General features: G+C 41.4%; 1 protein-coding gene across 1 annotated transcript in view; it reads left to right on the top strand.

The window, feature by feature from the left end:
- Positions 1-1,339: 1,339 nt before the first annotated feature.
- The window catches only part of THSD4 (thrombospondin type 1 domain containing 4), a 238,819-nt gene continuing 223,456 nt past the window's right edge, over positions 1,340-16,702 (top strand). The window contains exon 1 of the mRNA XM_054641791.2: positions 1,340-1,522. The gene's annotated coding sequence lies outside the window, so the exon portion shown is untranslated. The remainder of the gene's footprint in view (positions 1,523-16,702) is intronic.

The following is a 16,702-nucleotide window of genomic DNA, read 5'->3' as shown; positions in this document are numbered from 1 at the left end:
TTCCAAACCCGTTTTCTTCCTACAAATGAGACCTCTTGGAGGTTGCATAGCTACTCTTCTCTTAGTATTATAATGCAGCTTTTCTTTGCATGTGAGAAATTGTTACCATACAGCTGTGTACAGCTGTCTTTTTGCAACCAAGATCTGCCATGGTGCTTACAAGGCATCTGAAACTGCTTGGGAGTGCTGTGCTGTGGCAATTGCCTGGTGAAGACACAGGAGAAAGTAGGTTTTCTGCAGCAGATATTTTGCTTAGAGCCTATATCTATACATGAACTTGGGAATGGAGAAGGTTGTTTTTGTGCAATGAATAGCACAGTCAACACATCATCTTTTATTCTTTTCTTTTTGTCTGGGTTCAAGTGTAATGAAGCCCAAAATGCTGGCAAGAAAAAACACCTGTTTTGCTATGCTTTAAAATAAATACATTCACCTGGCTGGGCCAGTTCCAGCATAATAATAATTTTGTGGGTTTTTTAAAGCGTAAAACTAAATGTTGCAATGAACTGTTGCCAGTGACTATCTGGTTCTAAGGTTTAGAGCTCATGCTGGACACTTTATTGCTCTTTTCAGTGAAAATGCCCTTAGGGATCTTGGGTCCAGTACAGTTAATATAAAGCAATAACAGAAACACAATTCCAGGCTTTTCCCTCAGAGGCTAACTCAGAAGTTACCAAGAGAAGATCCTCCCCCTAGTTGCTTATCGGTGGTGTGGTATTCACAGTGCCAGTGTATCACTGTTACTGGCTCGCTTTCAGACCTCAGACGTTTAAGCAAGCACTGTCAGAAACACATATTACTTTGTAGTTGTCAGTGTGTTTTCTGGAAGCAGATGGTCTTTCACCCAGTCAGTGAGTAGGGAGATGACAGTTGTCTCTCGCGTTTTCGTCTAGTGTCCGAGGGCAGCAGTGTGGGTGCCTTAGTGCCCTCGTCTCGAAGAACTGAAATCGGCCGGAGCCCAATGCACCCATTCCCCTGCTCGGCCGCTGCTGCAGAGGGGGGTGCGCGGCCAGCCCGGGGCAGCGCTGCCTCCCTGGCACCCCCGAGCGCCGCTCCCACGGCGCGGGCTGGACGCGGGTGGGCACCTGCGCTCCGGGCCAGCGGGGAACCCGCGGGGCAGCCCCACCGCTGGGTCCCTCGCACCCTCCATACCCCCTCACTCCCCGCGGGCCGTTGGACGGTGCGGTGCCCGGCGCCTCCGCCTCGCCGGTTCCCCGCTGGCCATCGCCCGGAGCTCCGGCCCGCCGGGGGAAGGAGGGAGGCAGGGAGGGAGCGGCTGCGCGGCGCGGCCGGCAGGTGGCAGCAGGCGGCGCGCGGCTCCTGCGCGGGCGGGAGCGAGGGGAGAGGAGGCTGTGCCCGAGCCCCGGAGCCGCCGGGAACCTGCTCGGGTCCTGCGGGGCTCCGGCATTCCCGGCCGAGGGCGCAGCGCCTCCCATGCGCCGGGGGCCGCGCAGCTCTCAGCCCTCTCGCCCCCGAGAGCGCCTCGTCGCGGGGCGCCCGGACGGGACGCCGGCGCGGAGCGGTGAGGCGAGGCAAGGCCCGCGAGGGTGGGCGCGCCAGGTGGGCGGTGGGCGCCGTGCCGGGGGCGCGGGCAGTGCCCGGGGCGGCGGAGCCCGAGGCCGCGCTGAGGGGCTGCTCCCTACCGGGGGTGCGCTCGGAGCCGCGGCCCGCGGGCTCTCGCCCTGCCCCGGCTGCGGGAGCGCGGTCGGCTCTGCTGCGCTCCGCGGGATTGCTGCGCCGCGTGTTTTGGCTGTGTAAGTAGCGTAAGTAGCCATTTCAAAGCTGCTCTCCTCGCACGCTCGGTTTCCAGGAGCTGCATCCAGAGGCAGCGTAAGGAGCTGCTTCGTTTTGCCTCGGTGTCCCACCAGAAGCCGTGGCTGCACGTAGCCTGAGCCGAATCCAGCAGTTTGTACGGGAGAGGGAAAGAAGCGGATAACTCCCCTCACGAAGATTGCGTGTTGCAATTGTTCTTGCTTGGGGCCAGATCTTTTGGTCTAAGTAAGCACAATGTGCAAAGCATGAACCGCGCTTGGCGTTCGGTGTTTCTCTTCACGCTTTCCTGCCTCTGGCTTTGTTACCGTCTCTCCTTTAATTCTACCAACACTTGAGCTGTTTGTGCTCACTTGTCAGGCTACAGGGTATGTGCTGTAGCAGAGGAGAATCTTGAAATACCTTTTCTTCTCCAGCTGTGGCTTTACGTTTTTGCAAATGTCAGTGTGTCCATACCTGTGTGTTTCATAGCTCTTGACACACTTGACATTAATTCATCCAAATTATTTTCTTCCAGATTCTAGATATGTGCGCAGTTAAGGGAGGCTGGCAGCAGTGAGTTCCGCAGGTTACTATGTTGTGTGGAAAAACTACTTCCTTTTGCTTCTTTTAATTTTTGTGCCTGATACTGTGTGGACATTATAAACGAATTATGCTTGGTTTTTGCTCACTATCTCTGTGGTATTTCAGAGCTGTGCTCTTTCATTATCTGTCTACCTCAACTATTCCTTATTTCAGGTTAGAGAATTCTTAGTATTTTAGTCACCTTTCTTCTGTGTCTCTTGCCAATGTAATTTCTCTTTTCTGTATATTTTTCATTTAATATTTTTTTTTAAATCAAGGGATCAGCAAAACTGAGCTATGTGCAAGATTTCAATACAACAGGGTTATATAAGGGCATGATGATGTCTGCTGCAGACATGACAGATAATTTGGTACATCAATATTGTGAATAGCCATCAAAAGTAACAGAAGTATTTGTAACTCAATGTGTCACCTGTTGGTAAATCAGTGTGATTAATTTTTTTAATCAGAAACCACTGTCTGAGGCACTAGTGGTTAGTAGCTCAATACAAGGGTATAAGGTTATGTTTTAAATAGTTGCCTGATGAGCTCTTAATATTCTGTCAGTCTGCTGTGCATGTTCTTCCTGTCTTCTGTGGCAAGAGCAGGAACAGAAAATAGCCCAAATCTGTCTGTTTATTGCTGTTTGTGGAACTGCCAATGCACTCTTAGAAAGTTGATCTACCAAGCTGTAGCTTGCCAACTTGGACTTCTTTCTGGTGTAAACTTAGTAGTAATCTACTGGTTGATGTGGTTTTCATCTATTCAGTATAATCAGGGATTTAAAGTGAAACTGGATATTGCTGATATTCATTAGACACCTGCAATTCTTGATGCTTTCTTTTTCACCAGGGAATTCCATTTCCAGAGTGGAAAGAGAATTCTCTCTAGTGGGAGAATGGATTTAAGCAGACTAGGAGGAGAGACTGCCTTTAACAAGTAAAGTGCTGCAAAGTGAGCATTTTTAGCCAAGTTAGAAATATGAGGCCAGCTGGTATGGATTGTCATAGGGAGTCCTTCCAAGTGAGTATAGGTAGGAAATATGGATTATTTATCATTATTGTGCCCTGAACATAACATATTAGCTTTTATCTAGGAGCAGGGCTAACCCCAGGTTTTGCTGCTGCTGATTTTAATCTGAAAAAGCTCCGTTGTAATTGAAGGAGCAATTTGATCCCTGACTAACTCTCAGAAACACTTGGAGGTGTTGTATGGTGCAAATTTCAGTCTTTCTGCATTTTATGCAGCAGGTTCCTTCAGAGCCCCAGCAGATTTAATTGTAGCCAATTAATTAGGTTGCTCCCAGGCAGTGATGGGTTGTATGATCTCAGTACAAAATCTTTGGTTATGCTGTAGAACAAGCTGAACGTGTTAGAAATGTGCATTAAATGAAGGCTGAAAACAAAACAAGGATCATCTTGAAGACTCCTATTGGCCTCAGTGTGGGGTTCTGTGCAGACAGTGACAACAGAAAAGCTGGGTTTCCACACTGCAGTCCCAGTTCTCTGTGATGTGGCATCAGATGTGGGATATTCAGACTATTCACAGTGGCAGTTGTAGTAAAAACAGGTGAAGTGCTGGTCAGAAACTTAGTGGCACTTGGGATTTTCTTTTTTACTTTGAAAATCAGATTTATCACCTACAGAGAAGTGCAGTCATTGCAGACACTTCTGTGGGCATTAAATTCTGTACAAGAGGAGTAAGGCTAGGTGGTTAAGCACTTAAAAAACCCAAGGAGCTCCAAAGTCAACCATGCATAAGCAATTTTAGCTGTGTCCCCTGTAGTGTTGTGTTATCATAACAAGCTTTAGGTTTGGAAGGTTGTTATTTTTTGCAAGTAGGAAAAAAGTAAAAGAAAACTTACTGTGTCCAACCAACTTCTTAAAGAGTTTGGACCTTGATGGTAGCACTTTTACCACAAAGTTGATAGGGAAAGCATTTTGTAGCTTTGAATTGTGAAATGCTTCCAGGGGTAACAGTGCTGGCTGCAGAACAGATTCTGTGACAAGTCTTGTTCCCTTGAGTAGGCACATACTAGTTAGTTAGTAGTTACTACTACATATTGGTAGTTCAGTTATTAGTTCTTCTGTTTTCAGACAGCAGCTCTACCTGACCTAAATGCAGTTTGGACCATGACTTGGGTAATTGTAAAGCTAATTAAGTTATTGAATATATGTGGTTCAGTATGTGACCAATGAACATGGTTGCATTGTTAGCAGGATAAGTAACAGTGCATTGCAGTAGCTTTGTTTTTGTTCAGGATAGTTATTACTTTACACTCGATAATTCTGTTAATGTATATTAGATTTTCAGGAAGAATGCGTTGTTTAGTACTTCATTTAGAAGATTAATTAGAAGGATGTTAAGCAGATATTAAAAAAATGATTAACAGAATGATCTGATGGATCTGGTTTTGCCTCATATCTTACTCTGTATAAAGGAAGCAGAGCTGAGACTATGTGCTTTAGTGTTGCCTGATTATTTTTTGCTAATTTTTCTTCTTTGTGTTAGTGACAATAACAGATTCAAATTCTGTAATTTAAACCAACTCAGTTTTCTCCTCCTGGAATGTTCTGTCCCACCCATTTTTCTCTTGGGGACTTGAGTGTCATGTCACACATCAAATTTGTGTAACCCCTGCAGGGTTATGGCATTCCCAGAGATGGGTCAGCCTTCATAATTCTGGCTGCTGTTAAACAGTCAGCACTTGTCAGCACCATGTACAGACATCTGGTACATATTTTTTACATGGTGCTACCAAGTGTTAAATGTGGGGCTTCTCCACAGGAGCTGTTCTGGCACTAGAAATGCAGATAGGATCTCAGGCCAGTCCTTGTGAGGGCAAGTAGCCCTGTGGGCTGCTGAGCTGATGGATGTGTGAGTTCCTGGAATGTGGGCTTCTGCTTTCAACCCTCCCTGGGCTGCCCTGTGCTGCTCATCCAGGCCATTGGCATCTTGCTGTATCTCTGAACTTGTTCCTCTATCTCTGAACTAGGTATGATAATTACAGGATGTTGGTCAACTGTTAAATTTCCTGAAGATAGTTTGCATGCAAAGCTACTAAAAAAAAAAGTAATTTGAATTAAACTATTTATTGTACATGAATGAAGCCAAATTATGTAGTTTGTGCTTCATAGGTTTATTACTGTGCTTCTCTAAATCACAACTTAAGGTCTTGCTTGTTGGCTGTTTCACATCAGTCCTGTGCTGCTGTTACTATTTGGCATCCCACTTCAGTATTTATTTTGGTCCTGGTTTTGGAATTTCCCTTTACAGGAAGATTCCAGGCTCCTTATATGGAAAAATGTATTTTAAAAAATTTACTTTTTCCATCAGTTCTGTAGATTTTTTTCTCAGTATGTGCAAGAGCCACTATCTCTTTTATTTAAAGCTCTGGTCTAAGAGCCAGTAAAGTCAAGGAAAAGGTTATCAGCAACCTCAGTGTCTTTCAGATCAGGCCACTCCCATCTGATGTGCTCTTGTCATTGGAAAGCAGGACCACTGATTTCAGCCATGAATTTCCTGTGTTTTCTTTGACACTACAAGAGTTAGTGACTTGTTCTTTAACTTGAAAAGTTATACTTGTTGAATAGTTGGTTCCAGGAACTGGAGCCTTTGGAAGACTCTCTGGGTACCAAAATAATATTTAACTTACAGGACTTGGTAGATAAAATTCACCCCTTTGCAGAGGAGCCACTTGTTCATAATTGTGATCCTTTATTCCCCTTCCTATAAGACTGTTGTCAACTCATGAGTTATATATAGCCATATGTGATTAAGGGTAGAGAGAAATACAGAAAACTACCATTTTTTGAGTGTTATTTTTGTTGATTTAGCTTCCCTTACTTGTGTTTTTTTTTTCCTAAACCCAAGCTTCTTAAAATACAAACATTAATAAAGGAATAGTCCCTTTTAGTAAATCCAAGAGATAACTGCTGTGACAAGAGAAGTTCCAACTTCTGAACTTCCTTTATCTTTGGCTGGGTTGTATTGGCCTCTTCTGGTATCAGAATGAAGTTTAGCAGAGAGACCTGGTAGTGAGCAGACTCTCCCAGTTTGTCCCTGCTGATGAACCAGCAGGGCTGATGTGACACCTGGGACCTGGCTTGCCCAGGAGGTGGGGCAAGGTCAGTGCTTTGGGACTGCATGGCCTGGGGAGATAAGAGAGCAGGAGGAGCAGGCTCCCCATAGTGAAATGTTTGTGGGGAGCCTGAGGATGCTGTCTGTAACACTGATAGAAGTGCTGTGGTTTCCTGCTTGTTCCCTTCTATGTGACTCATGATATCCGAGTTGGAATGTGTTTTCTTTGCTCTGGTTTGGGGAAAAGGATGGATAAAGAAGCCCTTTTTAAAAGCTCTTCTTCATGAAACCTGCTTCTTGGTGAAAAACATCTGTTGTGCTTGGCCTTGCTGGATCAGCACTTGGATATGTGAGCATGGATACTGCTCCCCCAGGAGAGAAACGTCACTTGGATACTTGAATATTGTGTGACTAAAATCTGTAATCCTGAGTCAGGCGGATTCCCCTGATACTCCCTTTGGATTAGCTGCAGAGAAGTGCATGGAAGGACAAACCTATCTGTAAATGGCAACTTCAGCAAAACTAGTGACACTAATCTGAGAGTAAATATTGACTTGGAAAGTATTCAGATATCCTGGACTTCTTTTCCACAGTAAAGGTGATTGCTGTAGTCCTGACTTGGTAACATCAAACCATTAGTTGGTTGTGCATTATACTTACATTTTTGTTTGGTTATTTTTATCTAGAACATGTAGTTTCTACGAAAGTTAAAAGAAAAAAAAAAAAAACTTTTGCTTATCAGATTGGCAAAGAGAAGCAAGAGCCTGTCCAATCCCACCCTGCATAATTACAAGAAAATGTCATCCCATGACACAAGCTGCCCAAAAGAGTGATAAAGTGTATGCAATGGATGCAATTACTTAATCTGGCAGAAATGAAAGCTGTCTCATTTTCTTGTAGTTCTGTGGAGCTGCATTCAGCAGCTGGGGAAGTGAGTGGGGAATAGTGGGCAAACCTCCTTGCTGATTTTCAGGGGCTCTATGTGAAATTGAAGCACTTTACTAAACCAGCATAAGAATAAGGATTTAAAAGAATAGAGTTGGTTAACCATTAACTGTTAGTATTGTTCAGTTTTATTGGCCCAGGAAATACTGTTCATGTGTTGAAACACAGGGGTTAAGGCAGGATGTCAGTTTTGTTTTTTTTGTAGTGATAAACAGCCATTAAAAATGTAATTTCTTATACTCCTTTTCTTCTTCATGTGTTACTTTTACTCATTAGTACATATTGCACACCAAAAATATTCTCTTTTTTTTTCTTTCTTTCTTCCTGCCCCCCCTTCAGTTCAGAGATTTGCTCAGATTAAGACAATTGGAGTACTTTTGTTTCTTCCCACAGGAATGTTTACAGTGTTGCAGGATCAGGTTCAGATTTATTACTTAGGCACTCATAATGCTGCTGTAATTAGTCAGTTGTCATAAAGCTGTGCCTTCTGCCTGTGTTTGTTGCTGGCCAAATTCATCACACCATGGCTGAATGCAGTGATAGTTGAGAACTTGTTCAAAATTTAAATAATAAGAACTAAGAATTATTTTAAACAAAAAAACAAATCTTTCTGCAGTTTTGAATCATGAGAGCTTAAAAGGGCTGAAATATCTTTGCTGCTTTCACACTGTTAAAATTGGACATAAACTATCATTTTTCTGGTATCTTTTGAACTAGAGTGCTTGTGATTTAGTTGTGATTGTGTCTGCTGCTTTGAAATGGGAAGGGGGGAGAAACTGTTTCCAAATGCATCCTCCTGGCATTTGAAGATACAGAAAGGTGGGGTTTATTTCTGCTTTTTGTTTTGCCACTTTCCTAAAGTTATGTTAGAAGGGCTTTTCAAAACTCTGGGCTTTGCAGAATGCCTGTTTGCTCAGACCATAGAGATGTTATGTTCAAACAGGGAGCACAGTGTGAAGCAGTGCCCAGAGTGATTCCATTTGAGTTGCATTCCTTTCAGCAAGTCTTCACCTATCTCCAACAGTGAGTACTCAAGCAGAAGATTAAAAGTCACTCTATAAGACTGTGTGACTCTAAGTAGTTTGAGCAACAGCAGTAGACTCTGATTTAAAAAAACCAAAAACCCAAAAGACAGCATATGAAATTTGGTCACATTTTTTAAAAAGATCCCTCTATCTCCTCTTGCATACAGAATTTATAGAGCAGCAGATAAAGTCCACAATGTTGGAGGAGCTACTTGGTTTCCTTTGCCAGTGTTTTGTAATAGGCTGTTCTTGTTGTCATGCAGATTCAAGAAGTCTTGCACTCACATTTTCAGTCCCTGTTTTCCAGTCTGCAGACACATGGGAAGCACTGAGTGACGTCAGGTGAGGGTCAGTGTGCTGTAATAAGCTGCCCTCAAGCACAAATAGCTCAGGCTCTTCTGCCAAGAGATGACCTTTGATTTCTTTTTTACCTGATGCAATAAGGTATTCACTCTGCTTAGGCCAAGTCCCAGCCAGTTGAATAGATTTTCTTGAGCAGGAATGGTTATGAAAGTCCTGAAACTTGGTATAAGGGTGGCAGAGATTTCTGGATTGTAGATGACTTTGATACACTGAATTAGATTTGGCTGTTACTGTGGTCAGAAGAGAGAAGTGACTTCATTGTGACTTGCACAGCTGCCAACTCTGAAACTACCACTATGAAGCACAGTTTGTAAGCTGCATCTGATTAACAGAGATAGTGAGCAAAGTTAAAACTTTTGTTATATACAGACAGAAAAGAATACCTTCATCTGAAATGTCAGTGGCTGTAGATAGAGCCAGAAGGCTGGACATGCTGTCAGGGAGTGGATCTGTATCATGGGAGTCACACTTCCCCCTCTTGGTATCCTCCTGATCTGGCTATGTTGTTAAAATGTGAGATACAGGTTCTCACTAAACTAAGTATAATAATTTTGCTCACACTGCTGTGTTGCAAGTATGCTGGGGCTCCTTTATTCTGAATAAAGTAGTGTATGGCTACATGGGGAGGCAGGACAGTCACCTCTTTACTATGCACTGACTAACTGGACTGGTGCTTTCCACCACTCTGTTAAAAAGGGGTTTTCTTTAACCTACCTTTCTGTGCAAGCCCATACAGGAATCACAGGGCAGTATGGTATTTCTTACTGTTTTTTCTCTTCAACCCTTCTGGCTTTGGCAGATATAAGAGTGGGTACTTGTGTGCATTAGCTCTGGTGAATGACTTCTCAAGCAGCAAAGTTGACTCAGTTCTTTCAAAGTCAGACTACAATCATGTCTTACTCCTGCTCTCCAAGCAAACCCCTACTGGAAGCAGGATTGAGTTTACTTTTAGGCTGAGAAAAACTCAAGACTAGAACCTGAACTGGAAAGAACAACTGGAAGTCAAAAAGGCATCTTCCTCACTTGTTTAGGTTTTTTGGCAAGGGTGACAAGGGCTCTTGGTGATTCTGCAGGGTTGGATCTTTTATCTGTCAACCATGAAGTCATTGTTCACAGGCCACTGGATGGCATCTTCCAAACTATAAATTTCCTAATAGGGAGATTTTAATCTGCAGCTGGTGGAAGGTTTCAACTTCCCTGCTCAGTGAATGATAGCTCAGGATTCCTTGAATGTATGATTATTATCTTTGTGTTTTTGTGTCAAGTATTGGTATCTCCTGGAGGAGTGTAACAGTTCATGCAGTTTACACTAAATGGACTGAAATAATAACTGTCATCCAGACCACCAGAGCACATGAGGCATAGCAGCAAGACAAGATTTGTAGGATGTCTAAAATCCCCTTTCAAGCTGACAGGATAAGAATAAACAGCTCCCTCTCCCAACACTTAAAGGATCTTGCAGTTCAGCTTTAAAATGCAGGAGGCTGAAGGGTTCACCACATGGAGGTTATGATTGATACAAGCATTAGGATATTTCTGGAACCTAAGCCAAATAAGGACTTCAGGAAAATGATATTCAGTGGCATCAGTCTCAGGGGCAGAATTGAAAATGTAAATTGTTTCTGGATTTCTGAACATGGGGATTTTACATTTCTTGTGCTGTCCCTATTCACGCTGAATCTTAATTTCTCTTTCTCGAAAAGACACAATGATAATGTTTGTCATCTTTACTAATTAAAGCTTAGTAACTTACTTTTTTTCCCTTTTTTCCATTAACATCTTCTTCCCATAGAAAAGAGATGCACCTCTGCAAATGTACCCCTTTAAGTGGTAAAGGCTTGGCAGCACAATTGGCATCTGATGCTGCTATCTTGGTTGTCAGTCCAGTTTTGGAACTGAACTATTTGTAAGATTCTATATATATCAAGCTCAGCAGATAAACATATTGAATGTCTCTGTTGTTGTGCTGGAGACTTCATCTAAATTTTATTCTGGATGAAAGCTAAATAGACTTCTGTGAGCAGTTCTTCCCTGTGTTCTCTGAGTCATCCCTGAATTTACTTGCATTCAGAATTTAATATTTGCAAAAGATGTACAAGATAACTTATTGCCATTCTTCCAGCTGGCTGTCAGAAATCCATTGATAGTTTGTTTCATATTGGGTTGAAGTTCCCTGTATTCTATTTTGAAATTATAGAAAAAATACTTAATTTCACAGTGCTCTTGCAAGATCTCTCATTAGACCTATTATTCATCATTATGTAGAAACATAAAAGAAAACAATAAATCTTCAAATTCTATTGTTGCATTTCTGTACCAGTATGTGGGAAGCCTCACATCAGAGAGAATTTTAATCAGAAATAAATAAGAATCTCATCATTCTTATAATATTATTTAATAACAATGTCATTTAGGCAATCTTGCACAACTCATTCATTTCAAGATGTTTCAGGAGCCTAGACTGTGAAATGCACAATGAAGTTGTAAGCTACATGGTGAGCTGTTTTTCTGTCCATGATCTAGCAGTTTTCTATACTTCCGCTTTAAAAATAAAACATCTAAGTCTTACTATTGGGTATATGACATTTCCTTGATGTGAACAGTTGATTTTTTATGCTTTATTGAGCAAAGGCATGTTCAGCAGTTACCAGGATGATAGAATAATCTCAGCACTGTTTATTTTGGACATGTTTCACTTATTTTTTAGCAGTCCCTAAAATATATTCCCACAGGGGTACCTGAGAAGTTCAACATCCTTCTGTCTGGTCTCTGGTCAGCTGAAGCCTTGTGTTGCTTTCATGTACTGAAACTATTTAGCAAGTGTTTGGTGCCCAAATGATCCCAAATGCCAGAGGACAAGGTGGTGTTGGAATGTTTAGGATGGTGCCCCTCTGGCCCTCCATGCCCCAGTACAGCACAGCCAAGCTGTTGCTCAGCTTTTTCATGACAGCTGAGTTGAACACAGTATTGCTCACTGACTGAAGTGAAGCCCAAGTCATTTAGGAATTGCATGGTAGAAAAGAGAAATCTCTTCTTTTTGCCAAAATAAAGCAGTTTGCTGACTGCAGAAGAGGACTTTCATCATGTTTAGAGTCTGTTATGAAAGCCTTGGTCACTTTTTCTTGGACATTTGTTAGTCCAAAATGTCTGTCAGTGGGTACCTGTGGTGTTTTTCCTTCCAGTTTTGGCAGTATTGAAATGCATGTTAAAACACTTGTCCTTGAGAACTTGTGTAGGAAAAGATTTGGGGAGGTTTTTTGGGATGTGTGCCCACATTCATCTCCATTAGAGAGAGAACAGGAGTCAGTGGTCTGCAGAGCAGCCCTGCACTGAAACATTGGGGATAGTCCTTGGACTACCAAGATTTTGTTCCTTTGCTGCCAAACTGCAAGGGAGAGAGACAAGTTGGATTGTGGCCTGGCATATCCATTTATAAATATATTTTATTTCTAAGTATATGGACTAATAAACTGACATGGTATTGCCTTGTTTTTACCTGTACTAACAAATAGGTTTGGGTTGGGTTTCTTTGGGGTTTTTTCCCCTAGTTGTTCTTCTGTGTCAAAGGCCCATTCAGTCCTGAGGGAATGCCAGCCTTCCTTTAGAATGCCTAACCCAAGGCAGAGAGCTACATAACAGGCAGGGAAATCTCTGGAGTTCCCAGAAATGGTTTTTATCCCATTTATAGTTTAGTACATCAAGAATAATGCTACAGAAGCCCTTGGAGTCACTGTAGCTGAAGTTTGAAATTGAATCCCAAGGATATTCCTGCTAATTTCAATAGGATGCCTGTCTTGTATTTATAGGCACATGTTCCAGTTAGTAACTGTTCCTCTGTTAAATAGAGTTTAACTTTAGAAAATTAAACATCTCTGATGATAGTGGATATGAATAGCTACCCAGAAGAGAAATACTGAGTCACTCTTGACCAGTCTGTGTTTTCTCTGGTAACTGGGAGATGCAAAGTGATCTCTTCCAAGGACTAAGAAGGCTTAGCTTAGCCATTAGAGGTTGGCTAACAAGTTTAAAAGTGGTTTGGTTTGACTTTGCAGTGTCTCTGTATTGAAACACTTCTATCCTTGTCTGCTGTGGATAATGTGGGACTATTGCCAGAAAGAATTGTTATTTGGAGGTATCACTTGTGCAGAGAGATGGTTCCCACTGATATGGCAAAGAAAATACTTCATTTCTGAATAAGCAAGCAAAGATTACAAGTCCACATCTCATGCTGTCCTCCATGTTGTGTTCTGACACTGGTCAACACCTCAGAAATCATGCCAATAGAACAGAAGGAATCTTGTAGTTAATATTAAGCTAATATTTTGAGATTGTAAGTGTTCAGGTAGTAACTTGATCAGGAGAATTTTTTTGAATTTAAAAAAATGAGGACTGTGATATATTTAAGCCTTCCTCTAATGCTTAATTCCTTCCTTAGGAAGTCACAGCTATGAAGTTCAGGATTTTTATATTGCCAGAAATGTTTCTGTGAGTTCACAGAGGAATTGCTGCCTCCTTTTACTCTCCTGTTATTGTGAATCAGCTCTAATTTATGGAAAGGGTAGTTTACATCAGTTTTTCTATTTGTGTTGGAGTAATGCAGAGAGTTAATTGTGGTAGGCTAATGGCACACACATCTATTTATCAGTAAATGAAATATTTCTTTCAGAGGGTACATTAACAACAGGAACACTTGTTCTTCACCTATAAATGATGTTGAATGTTGCCCAGTACTTTAAAAATTATTCTCCAAGGCACAGCTTCCTACATTTTGTCCTTTCTTTTACTAAATGGAGGATATTGATGCTTAGTCATGTATTTACAATGTTTTTTGAATACCATTCTCATGGGTAGCAGTTTTAAAAAATGAAAAAAAAGGACTTGTCTGCCAGACAGACATTCTTATTAAATAGATGGGTGAAAATCATGTTTCCTTTTTGCAGAAGGACAGTATCTTCTAACTTCACAATAATTATGTAATATACATGATTTTTACATAATGAGAGGGGTGTCTCCCGGCTGCATTACTCAGAAAGAGCTGATTATACTCCTGAAATATGTTGTCTTTTACTTTCCTTGTGCATGTGCCTTCAATTAGCTTTGCTGAAATATTTGTTTTCTTTGACCTTTTTAAACAGGGTGTGTTACAGCTCTGAGTGGAGCTGGTGGGTCCTTGGTTTTCATGCACAAGACAGTTGGTCCTCAGAGCCACCAGTGAAATGCTGCTGGGAGCCTGTGCTTTAAGGCAGACTAGGAAAAGCTTCTAACTTTCAACCTTTCTTCAATTCTGAAAATGGCCTTCATTAAAGAAGGTTAAAGATTAAATTTTCTTATGCTCTTCTGAGAAGAGTGTAGGAAAAGTTAATTTTCTTTGACATATTTACAGGTAAAGAAATTAGTATGACTAATAGAGGCTCTAAGAAGTTTCCATTATTCCCAGTTCTGAAATGCAGTTAGATGCTTGGCAATATCAATATCATTAAGACTTCTACTAAACAAATAGATTTGCAGACTGCCATTTCATTTATAATCCTTCTCTCAGTTATTTCCATCCAGGGCATTCTAGCTACCAGTCACAGCAGACAGTTTTACCCACTCACAAAATGGAGTGGGTCCCAAACCAGTACCTGAACCAAATCTAAAGCACCTCTCCACCTACTTACACTTGGTAGAAAAGTGATTAGAACAGGAACTTGTTGAAAACAAATTTGTGCTGTTACTGCTCATTTTGTATGCAGGACTCTCAGTCTTCAATCACAGCGATGTTCACACAGATTTGTTTCTCTTGCTTGTCATAACAATGACGAATTCACCTATTTTGCATCAATGGTTATAGAGATTTCAGGTATTTCTACCTGATTTTTTGGGCTGGTCAGTGTTATTTTTTCCATATCTTTCTACATCAGTAATCAGATAAGTGTTGGTTTGGATTATAGAGTGGTTAAGAAAGGTTGTTTAATGAAAAGGATTTTTAACTTGTAATCTCCCCCTTCCTCTTACATGTTCAGCCCCTTCTACATTCTTGATTTAGAAGATTCAGATTGTAGCAAGAAAGTTTTTTACAAGGAAAGGAAAATTTATTCAACTACATGTAATGTGTTTTGTTAGAAGAGGTAATGATTTCTATTACATAGAGCTGTGATGGCTTTCATGGTTTTCAAGTGCTGACACTGCTTGAACCTTTCAGTTCTCTGGGGTGATTAAGTGTGGAACAGGGAGTTCTTAATGGTTGTGTGTGCAGTGAGTGTTAGTGGATCTGTGGGCAAAGGGAATATTCAGCCACATTTGCACAGCACAGGTGGAATATCCCAACTGAGCATTGAGGAAGGTCTTTCACATGGGAACAGAACTCAGTCTCTGCACATCTCTGCACACTTGTCTTATAGAAGGTCTTTCCAGTTTGTTCTGCACTAGTTATCCAGAACAGCTCTGACAAGAGCTGAAATTCCTTAAACCAGTGAATGGTGACAAGCTGGTATCAAGGTTACTACAGTACCTCTTTAGACAGAGAAGGGAAGGTAAAAAACCAACCACCATCTGGTTGCTAAGCACAGTTTTGAAACTAATTCAGGGATTTGGCCAAAACTGCACAGTCTACCACTCTGAAATCTTGAAATGCACTTAAGGTAGGTTTGCAGTTGTTTCCACACAGTTGCATCCCAAAAATCTCTTTGGCAATTTGGAGGGTGATATGATCTCAACTTTGTGATTCATTTTATGTTTTGCATAATTGTCCTTTGCCTGGAAGCTGCACATGAGAACTTCACATGCAGTAAGCTTTTGTGAGAATTATCTAACACTTTCAAAAGGTAAAAAAGGGGATAAAATCAGACTAATAAAGAAATTTTAGTGCAGCCTGGATCTTGAGAAAGTATCATTCCTCTGGGTTATTATTTCAACGAAAAACCAATTCAGTTTTTCTGACACTTGATTTTGTGTTTTCTGGACTCTTTTTAAAGTTTAGTAAGTCTGAACTCCACATAAACTACTTTTTCAGAGTTTGGTGATTGTAAATAATGTCAGAATTATGAATCAATTTAACGCTGCTATTCCAGTGTCTTTTCTTTACAATTGAATTGGTTTTGAATTTTATACCACAGCAATATACTTTAATTGATGATCAGGCCTATGGTCTTAAATCCATATTTAAGCCAACTATTGAGTTTAAGAAGACTTTAGTAAATTTCAGACCAGGCTCATTATTGCAATCCTTCCAGTTTTATGATATTTTTATTACTAGTGCACATTCAGCAAATATATAATCAGTGGTATGAGCAAAGACCAAAAATAATTAAAAGAAGTCCTACTACTCAAATTTGACTGCAACTCATCACCTTTAAGCATGCACTTTCCTGCTTCCCCCCTCAAATTACACGATTATTGTCACAACACTTGTTTGTTCTTAAATTATGAATTCTTCATGAAAGATGGAAGAAAATTGTTGATCATATATATTCTTCATGAAAGATGGAAGCAAATTGTTTGAATTGTGGCACCCTCCAGAATAACTATATTTTTAAAAGCCAAAGTTGGATTTTGTGAACGGATATTTTGGGAAATTGTGTGTATGGTTACTGTTGGATTCTGCCACCTTTGCCTGCTAGATTTTCGGTGAACAATTAAATATTACAGGGTTAGCTGCCAAATGATTGGGTTACACACTTCTTCCACTGAAATCCAGCCAAATGAGCTGAATTTATTCTCTGAGAAGCGAAATATTTGCTGAATTAGAGCTCTAGTAACATGACCAAAATTCCTGAGTACCCAGGGCGGCTCTGGCCTCTCCGATACTGTTCTATTGTGGCTTTGGGTGCCCCGTGCAGCAGCCCGGGGTGGTGTTGGGTGCCCGGGGTGGTGTTGGGTGCCCGGGGTGGTGTTGGGTGCCCGGGGTGGTGTTGGGTGCCCGGTGCAGCAGCCCGGGGTGGTGTTGGGTGCCCGGGGTGGTGTTGGGTGCCCGG

The sequence above is a fragment of the Agelaius phoeniceus genome, chromosome 13, assembly GCF_051311805.1.
Source record: "Agelaius phoeniceus isolate bAgePho1 chromosome 13, bAgePho1.hap1, whole genome shotgun sequence".
Classification (NCBI taxonomy): Eukaryota; Metazoa; Chordata; class Aves; order Passeriformes; family Icteridae; genus Agelaius; species Agelaius phoeniceus.
Note: the sequence above shows the minus strand (reverse complement) of the source record. Positions and strands in the feature narration are given on the sequence as shown.